We start from the raw sequence: 10,170 nt of genomic DNA on the forward strand, positions 1-10,170 counted from the left end.
GCAGCCCGGGGGCCTCGCGGCGCCGCGCTTTGGGCGGGCCCCGCACCTTCGCGCCTCAACCACGCCCCTCCGCTCCTGGGCGGGGCCGCCCGACAGCGTGTGACGTCACGGATGGGCGGGCGCCATTTTGAGGCGGTCCCTGAGGCGTGTGGGGGTGTGTTCGCTGTTTCCTTTCCCTCTCTTTCTCCTGTGGAAGCTCTATCGCGGGGCGGATTTTTCCCCTTTCTGTCAGACTCTGACTTTAAAAGATGTCTGAGCGCCCAGGCGGCGGTGGCGGTGTGCCAATGGGTGTGGGGAGGCGGAAGATACAGTGCTGTGGGGACGTGGCTGTGAGGAGGTGGGGTTGCCTGAAGGGGCGTGGCCACAGAGCGCGGGCGGGGGCTGCAGCCCCGCGGTACGGCTCGAGGCCTTCACCTGCGAGCCGTGGCCTGCAGGGAGAGGGCTTCTGCCAAAATTCCCACAGCGCTGCTCGGAGCTCCCCACACGGCTGCGCTGAGGCCTGAGCGCCTGTGGGCGGCCTGTGTGCAGCCGTCGCCCGCTGCTTGCGGTGCCCCGGAGCTCCCAGCCGTGCCCTGCCTGAGCGCGGGGTGACCTCACACACAGTCACCGCTCTGCACCCAGCACGGGTTTCCTGGCCACGTCTCATGGTCTGAGCCTGAGTCACCACCTGTTCTGACTCATAGCTCGTGGAATGGTGGCACTGTGTGGGGCTGTGTCTGTAAGGGGACGGCACTTTGAAAGCGCTGATAACGCTTTCCTGAAAGATCTCGCTATGATTCAGTGATACTTTGTGCCCCTTTGTTTCAAATGTACGTCACCACCGTTTTTGTCTCAGCTGTGAGACACGTATAAAGCCTAGCACTGTAAGCGTTACGCAGCAGGTTGGAGCTGGATGATCTTCAAGGTCCTTTCCAGCCCAAGCCGCTCTATGATGAGAAATACATTCCTTCAGCATAGACTCAAAGAATGGCCTGGGTTGAAAAGGACCATAATGATCATCGAGTTTCAACCCCCCTAGCTATGTGCAGGGCTGCCCAGAGAAAGGTAGAGGAGATTGTTTTTATTCATTTCACGCTTGTACATCATGTCTTATAAAAGTTCATAAAATGAACAATCTCAATCAAACTAATACTTTCAAGGAATTCTGGATTGTATATGAGAAATTGAGTCTAACTTGAAGAACACACTGATGTTTCTTGAAAAATGAAGGCAGTTTGCGTTTCCTGAATATTTTCTCGATCAAAAACGTTTATTTCAAATCATACAGGGCCAATTATCAAATGCCCTTTAGCTTTGCTGGTGGTGTGGCTGCATTAGCAGCTTAATGACAGCTTCCGTTCTGCTCCGTGGCTGGGTTGGAGCAGTCTGCAGGTGGCACCGCTCTCCCACTTTGGCGGCCAAACGGAGCTGGGATTGAGCTCGTCAGATTTTGACGGCAAAATGGAGTGCTTTTCCTTCGGCCCTAAATTTACAAATTAAATTGAAACTTATAATTTCGCTTAGTGAATCAAGCAGAGTAAAAATGTCATTAATTTGTTTAACTGCCTTAAAAAGGGAGGGTGAATCAATCTGTACAGAAGTGCAATAAACACTAATGTTGTCTGGCTGAAAGAGAAAAATGTAATGAGTTCTGTACAAGACAATGAGTTCTCATTTTTATTAACTTCAGCTCTGTTCTTCTTCACAGTATCGCGTGTGGTGCAACTATCGCAGCAGCTGCCCAGGCAAGTAAATGGATATCTTTGTCAGTTCTTACCATCCTGCAGTGTTATGGTCACCTTGATATTGCATCGAGCAAATCAAGTCCTAAACATTGGTCAACTTTTTACCTGGGTGTGGTGGGGTACAATAGAGCTACCACTTCCTAGAATTGAAGGATGGGGCAGGGCCTCTGGTGCTGAGCCTGAGCCCCCCCCCGTCTCCAAATACTTGTACAGAAGTGCCTACAGAACTCCTGCTCTAGGTGACACCACAACCAAAGCCGCAGGGTATTTCCCAGTGGTGCTTAATGAACCTGAGTTCCTCAGTAAATAATTAAATCCACAATAATAAGACATGGGAAGAAAAAAATTAGAGCACCGCCAATTATCTTGAGTCCTGCAGGAACAAGCTATTCATTAAGAACTCCTAGGAAGCACTGCTGAGGAGGACAGAAAAACTACAATTAAAAAAAAAAAAGTTATTTCTGAGCTTGTTTTTCCTTACTTCAGACCTGGCAGTTTCTCCTTGCCCCCATGATGTGGATATTTCACCATCACCAGGGCCACCTACAAGCTCAGCTGTCTGTACCTGTGAGCAGATCTGTAGGGCTTTGAGGAAGTGGGTGCTGCTCCCTCCAGGTTGCCATATACACATCAAAGGGGCCAACTCTGATCTTTCCATGTCACTTTTGTAACAATGTGTTGTCACAATATTTAATTTTAAGCCTCAGCTTTTGTAATGGATGTTTTAAAGGACAATTAATATTGTCCAAAATGTTTGCTTTTAGAAAACTTGGTAGCTCTTTAGGGAGCTTTTTCCTAGTGCCTGAAAGCACAGAAGTGACTCACTAGAACTTTGACTTTTGTTTTGTTGACTGAGTTCTCTGTATTTCCCCGGCTGCCCCCTAGTTCACTGGCCAGTTTTTGTGGTTTACTGAAATATTTTTTCCTCTTTATAATGTTCTCTCTGCCTTGGTGCTCTGTGTAGGAGTCATGCAGACAGAGGTGCTGATTAAGCAGAGAAATGCTGAAAATAATTCTACATAAAGCATTTCAAGATGTGCATGAGGACTCTCTTCCCCTCAGTACTGATTTTGCTATTAGGTGAGGCTTGTGATGAAGGAAGCCAGTGAGAAGCACACTCTTGCAAGTATTAGCATTCTGTGCTTTTACTGCTTTCTGCTCAGCAGATGAGCAGACTTTGTATCCCCTGTGCTCTTGCATGCAAAAAGATGCTGTGTTAAACAAGTATGGAAAAGTCTGAGCATTTTTAATAATAAATTTTGCTTTACACACAGCCTGATTCCACTTAGATGGAACATACCCTTACTGCTTAAAGATTTAGATTCATTACTGTTAAGTTTCCTTTGACTGTTGTTATTCAGCTCAAGCAATCAATTTTCCTCATACAAGCATCTTTGGCACATTTCATGGATGGCTATTGCAGTATACTTGGAAACAAGCTAGTGTAACTGGCATACATACATTCATTTTTCCAGCTAAAGATTTTATTTCCTTGTAATTGTTTCACAACGTTACTAGTCTTTCTTATACTTGCCACCATGGAGAAATAGGGAGATTTGGCAGCCAGTGTGGATGCATCCTGCTTTTCCCTCCTTCTTTCATGCACAGCACTCACCCAGTGTCTCAATACAGCACATCCAAGCACAGAGAGGCAATTTAAATGGAGGTCATGCAGGGAATTCCATGCCCACCCCTTATGGCAATAGATGCTAGACAGTTGCAGGTTTTGTTGACAAATCTTTTTCTCTGGGCACCGTATGCCTCCAGCCACGTCCTGCTGCTGAACAAAGGCCTGGCCAGCCAGGAATGTGGCTGCGACACATTCCCAATTGTTTCACAGTGCGAGCTAAGTTTTGGATCAGATGCTTCCTCTCCCCAGCTACAAAGCTGACTGTGCTTTCATTGCAAGCATTTGGGCTGTGAATGAAAGGCACCTCGTTACCCTGGGCAGCATGTGCCTAGACAGCACGTAAGCAATTCTTTCTGTAGATCCGGAGACTGGATTTGGGTCTGTCTGCACCTCTGTTAAAGACCGAGTGCATTTGGAGTGCTGGGACAACTCCAGTTTTGCTCTGTTCCATGTAAAACACACCCCTAACAAATAACTGCTAAGAATCCTTACAGGGCTGGCTCATGCTTTTCAGAGCTGCGGCAGCAAACAGAGGTCAGTGCTGGACAGCAAGGCTGTCCATTACTCTGAAATGCTCATCCTAACACAAGACCCAGTGCCTACACATTCTTACTGTGCCTTGAAGCACGGAATCAACAAGACAGCATACAACATGCAAATGTACATTTTTAATTATTTCAGAACACAAACACTCCACCCACATGGATGTTTATGTGGAGAGAAAACAGCACTGAGACAGGTAGTCACCGTGTCAGAGGTACACACGAGCGTGTCTATGTCATGTATGCCTAGCAATCAGCTGGCTTACAATTACAAAATGTATCTGGTTTGTGCTGTGCATCTTGTTCCACTCCTTCAACAAAACAAATCAAAACAGAACTGTGTCAGTAAGAGACTTGGAAGTTCATGAGACGGGGTTGGGACAAATTAGCAAGTCTGACAGAATGAACCTCTGCATGTAACCAGTCACACGAGTTAAAACTGCATATGCCAGAACAGGGAAATCCCTCTGTGAGCCCCGGGCCCTTGTACCCTGCTTTTCTTTGCCCATCTTCCATGGGCCAGCCTCAGACAGAGCACAGCCTGCCAAAGGGCCTCCCTAGGGCAGTCACCAGATGACAAGGAAGCAAACAAACTTGCATCCGGCGAGACATCTGGGCTCACTCTTCCAGCACTAAGGAGAAATCCCAGCTTCTAGCTGCGCAACTGCTGCTTCAGTGCTGTGAATGCCGCAGTATTTACCTGAGCTGCTGTTGTCTGTCGGCCTCAGTTTCTGGCAGAGACAGTGATGTCTTGTCACTATGCCAGGTACCTGCAGGAGGACCCTGAGAGCAGAGGTCTAGCACCCATTGCTGGAGTGTTCCTGGATCTTATGTCAGGATCAGCAGTGCTACTGCACTGACGTGGTGCGCAATTAACATTGCAATTAACACAGCACTGAAGAAGATTGCCTGCATTTCCCAAAGAAATATGTCTTGGAGAAAATATTTCCTTCAGTTTTTCTGCCTTGCATTTTTTGTAGTTTGGACCTGCTGTGATACGACTTTAAGGAGGTTCTCCCAGTTGTAAGGAGATGTCCTCTCCTGTGCAAACCTGGGCGAGATCTATTTCTGATTGCACGCTTGTTCAACAAGTATGATGAGGTAGGGCCTGCTTGGGCGTCTAGTGGCTAAATTCATGTTTATAAACTGCTCTGAGATCCTCAGATGAAAAAGGGTTTATGAGCACAAAACAGCAAATAAGCATCGTTGGCCACCTGCATTCCCAAGGCAGCAGCCAGTGCTCACACTCCATTAGGATGGGGACCAACAGTGCAAATCTGGTGGTTTGGCCACCGGTGATTTTCATTTTTATACAGAAAATTCTTCTGGCATTTGTAAAAATGGAAAGAAAAGGCACGGTGCCAAGGGTTGTTTAAACTATAGAGGGGCTGCTGCTGCTGCATTGTTTATATCACCAGGAAGGCTGCAGCTCTGGATGCACCCAGGGGCAGCTGCAGCCCTGATTCCTAGCAATAGCCACTCTGCAAGTCCTGCTGCTACCTGCACTGGGTCCTGCCTTAAGCACAGAACCGCCAAATGTCCCTTTCCTGAGCACCTGGGGGGCTGCAGCTTGTCCCCTGCCATGCAGGTCACAGGGAGCTCAGCAGTGTGCACACAGGTGGGTGCACAGTGGCTGAGCTTGTAAGAAAATGCCCTGAGCCCTCAACTGCATTGTTGTTATTACTGCTCCTGTCCCTACTACCATAGCTATCGTCGTTAATGCATTACAGAAGTTTGCGGGAAGAACATCACTATTACAGCAGTGCTTTCTAGGCTAATTAATACCAGTGCTGATGGATGGAGTGATTTGCATGGCTGATATTTCAGGCAACAAAGTCTACTTTGGTCTAGCGTTGGGCTTGGTGGGTTCATGAGGAAGACCCTGGTGGGATGCGGACAAGGCTCCAGAACTGAGTGGGTCACCCAGTGCCAAGCCCAGAGCAAATGGAGACCACAGTGCCAGAGCACTGTGGCAGCATCACCGTGCTAAGTTATCACTGTGCTGGGTCATTACCGTGCTGGGACATCTCTGCCCTGGGACATCGCCATGCTGGGATGTCCCCATGCTGGGTCATTGCTATGCTGGGACATCACTGTACTGGGTCATCACCATGCTGGGTCATTGCCATGCTCGATCATCACTGTGCTGGGTCCCTGTGTTGTGGCAGCCCCGTCAACCATTGCTGCTGCTTGTTGACTGTGGACAGGAGAAAATGGGCTGGGAAGGCTGGAGGAATGTCCCTGCCTGCCTGCTACATCTGGTACATCTCAGGATAATTTATTTTAACCTCTGAAGAGACAAGGGAAAATATTTGAAGGGGATGGAGACTTGCCAGTATTTCCAGTTCATTATAAGCAAAGAACTGTTGCTTATAGCACTTTTTTGGAGCAGAGAGTAGTCTGGTTTTAAATCCCTTAAGCAATGAGGAATCATATACTAGCCAATGTAAATTCTTTGGTAAAGAATTTACTAATTAAAAAAGTTTAGTTTTTAAATTCATTCTAAATTTTCCTCTCATTTCCTCCCTTTACATACACGTTCTGCCTAGCTTCTGCGGGCACGGCCGGACCCCATCTCCCTCTGCCGGTGTTTACCCCAATTTCTCACTGATTCTCAGAGCAGTGGAGCTGGAATGCTCAGGCGGAGCAGGACTGGGGCCTGTGGGAGGTGGGCAGGGCTGGCTGGAATGCAGACTGCCACGAGAGAGACCAAAATGGCTCAAACTTCAGTAAAACCACCCAAAATTCACTGTCGAGGGGCAAAGGTGAGGCTGAGAGCCAGCAGTGACCCATCAATGGATCCAATGGGAACAGCTTGCCTTGAGGATGGTGGCAGATGTGGCATGCACGACGCCAGAGGCTGCAGAGACGCAGCCCCAGCTGCGTTTTGTTTGCAACAAAATGCAAATTAACTGAAAATCACTACTTTCCAGCTGCAGGTTTTGCTTGCTCAGTAGCACCTCGCGCAAGACCAAGACACGATCCTGTTAATTGGAGTGCAGGGAAAGGCCATTTCCTCTGCAAAAGGGACGAGGACAGCTAGGGCAGGAGTGAGTAAACAGGCAGGGTGACCAGAAAACAGAGTGTGGGGAGCATAGAGACACTGAGTGTGAAGGACTTTGCCTTATGATCACACTGTGTAAGCTGTTATGTATGAGTGTTAGCACGATTTTAAAGTTTAATTAAATTCCTGCAAGATTTTTGGGTCTTCATAAAGTGCCTTTGAGCTTTCTGCCAACTAGGATATGCTCTCTGACTTCAGAATATGAAAACAAATGTTATTGTGTTTTGCAAATGTATTTTCTAATGCATGCAACTGCTGACTATGCAAAAGCCTCACAGGTTTCCATGATTAACAAAATTACAAAAGCACAGAGGGTAGCAGCTCTTCTTGTTTTTGACTATCCTTTTGCAAACAGGAGCTGGATCAAAGTGTCCTGTGATTAAGTTCATTAATCACACCCACGCCATGAAAAACCAATGAACCCATTTTTCTCAGAGGAAGGCATGCTTGGAGCTGGCCAGGGTGGATTCTGTTTGGGTTTGGCTGTTTACCTTCCTGCACTTCTCAGAGCAGGCCTCTGGCCTCTGGGAAGCACAGTGGGGAGCACAGACAGACAGTGATGCTGTGAAACCACCCCAGGAGCAGGGACACCCCCTAGGTGTGCGTCTGCTTTGCTCCGGTGTAACATCTGTGTGTTAAAGCCTTTGTGGCCAAATTCTGCTCTTCCATTCCCAAGAGCAAGGGCCATGGTGGGGCAGGGGTCCAAGTCTGCTCCTTATGTGGACCGCGGAGAATGATGGGAACAACTCAAAAAAAGTTCAGAAATGCTTCAGCAGTGCTGGGGCTGATCCAGGCACGTGGTTTTTAAGTTCAGTGAGCAGTAAACAAGAGTAAAATGGGAAGTTATTTGCTGGTAAACGGTGATGGTGTCACACCAGGCTCATCTGAGCTGCAGGGTCTGGCCATTTTGGCTAGAAAAGTGATTAGGACCTGAAAGGGCAGGAGCCAACCATCCAGCCAGCCAGCTTGGTACCTTTGGGAATGGCCAGCAGGGGATGAGCTGAGCAATGTGTTTATAAAACAGAGAGGTTCCCCTGGTGATCCACCACCTGAAGTATCCCAGCCCTGCATTTGAGGACCGTTGTGCTCTGAGTCTGCACCTGCACCGCTTTGTGAGTAACCCATCTCCTGTTTGCAATCCCACCATGGAATCGTTGCTTAGAATTAGCCAGTAACATCCTTAGCCTGTATGGATCGCACACATCCAGTTCCCAGGTGGAGACCCCAACCCAGTGTGGGCTCCATGCACCTGGCATCACATGTGACTGTCCCATGTCCTGGGAAGCCTTGACATGACACCATTGCTTTTGTCAGTGCAGAGTTACTGATGGAATAGGGACTGCAGGGCTTGTGTCCTAGTGCAGCATCGAAGGGGTTATACTGATAAGCTGCAGCTCCACGTGGAACAAAGCTGGCATTTCAGAGAGACGACAATGGATTGTGTTTTCTGTATTCATTTTAGTCATCCATTTGGCATTGAGGCTGAGGTCACCCACCCAGCCGTGCACTGCAGCATTTCTGTTCTGGCCAGCAAGGAGAAGCAAAACAAAGAGGAGCTGAGTCGGCAGGAATCAGGCAGCAGTCATGGATGGAAAAGTGCTCTGCTTGATGGCTTTGGTAACACTGCTACAGTCCATTCCAGGACACTGCTTAAAACCCTTCCGAGCAAGCATTTTCCCTGACACACATCCTAGCACTTTGCATGGCCACGGGTCACACTCAATTCTCATTTCACATCACCAACAATAACTGCCAGCTCGACCTGGTTTTGTGGCTGAACGATATGATTTGCAATGCAAGCACTCCTACACCAGCCAAAAAGGTACAGTGACTACTGCCATCTGTGTTTTCTCTAGCAACAGATTCATTTCCTTTGAACCATTAAAAAGGCTGAAGATTTAACATGCATGCATATGCAGACACGTGTGTTGAAAAAATATGCAATGGGCACACACATCCACACACCTCTGTTCAGCCCAACTTTTACACTATGCAGAGAAAAGAGCTGATTTGTCACCCCATCCTCTGTTTTGGAAAATGTGCCTTAGTTACGCTGGAGATAGCCAGGCAGCCTGTGCTTGGGTCTTGCAGCCTGTCTGCAAGCCATGACATCCCAGGTGCTCCTCCAGATGCACAAGGGCTTGGGATGCAACTGCCCAGTGCTGTGGTGCTTCTGTGCTGGTGCTGCCCCCCACACATGGCCATGACCATCAGACAGAGATGTGCTGTAGTTTAGGATGCTACTGGGGGCTCCACAGGCAGGGCCAGCTATTGGCAAATCCTCAGGGCTGGTTTCTTTAAAAGGCTATTAAAGTAGCAAATCCTCCTTACCCTCCCTGTATCCATTCTCTCTCATCTGGGTTCAGCCGAAGCACACCAGGCTGCCTTCAGCCCTGTTTTGCTGAGGCAGTAAATGATTCAGTGTGAACTTTTGCTATTTCTGCCTCAAAACAGAAGTGCGGACATTCAGAACTGGTTACAAAGGGGAAGCTGTATGGGAGAATCTGCATTGTTGACCTCTTGTTCTATTTAGCTTTGGAACCAAAAGTTGTGCTGAAGCTCATGGTGGGCATGGCAGTTTGGTGATGACCAAAGCTGGGATGCTGATTTTGCTCCTCATGGTCTCGTGGCAGGGCAGAACCTCGTGGGCTGCAGCTGCACATGGAGAACCTGCATCCCATCCTTAACCAGTGACCGTGTTGGTGGGACCCCAAAAGCTCTGCTAACAGAGCTCACATCATATTCCTTGTGTTGGTGTGGATACAGGCATCCTTCACTGGGAAAACTGGAAGTCCCTGCCTTTAAAGACATGGCTTAGTGGGCATGGGTTGATGGTTAGACTTGATAACCTTAGAGATCTTTTCCAACCTTAATGATTCTATGGTTCTACAATTCTAAAGCAAAGGCAAAAGAAGTGCTGCCATGCCACGTTGTCTGAGCAGCTGCTGGGAGCTCAGAGCTCAGTGAGATCTTGGCACAAAGAGCTGACAGGACCTGGGAACCCACTTCAGAATGCAGGCTCTGGTCATGGTGTTTGCAGAGATAAGCAATCTCAATGCTCACAAAGCTTCCCCCTGCTTGTCGAGAGACAAATGTTATTCATCAGCCCTGCAAACTGAAATCTATATTTTTCTCGTGAGTTCTGAAACTCATTTAAGGCCTCTAAACAGCTTCTATCAGCTGAAAAAATTGAATTAATTTTATTCCTGT

General features: G+C 48.0%; 1 long non-coding RNA gene across 1 annotated transcript; it reads left to right on the top strand.

Moving 5' to 3' along the window:
• The first annotated feature begins 101 nt into the window (after positions 1 to 101).
• On the top strand, positions 102 to 2,949 carry LOC121111348. Its single transcript, XR_005861782.2, has 2 exons — positions 102 to 154; positions 1,688 to 2,949. It is a non-coding gene; the product is annotated as an uncharacterized LOC121111348 (long non-coding RNA).
• Positions 2,950 to 10,170: the final 7,221 nt, after the last annotated feature.

This window comes from Gallus gallus, chromosome 7 (assembly GCF_016699485.2).
Source record: "Gallus gallus isolate bGalGal1 chromosome 7, bGalGal1.mat.broiler.GRCg7b, whole genome shotgun sequence".
NCBI classification, from domain to species: Eukaryota; Metazoa; Chordata; class Aves; order Galliformes; family Phasianidae; genus Gallus; species Gallus gallus.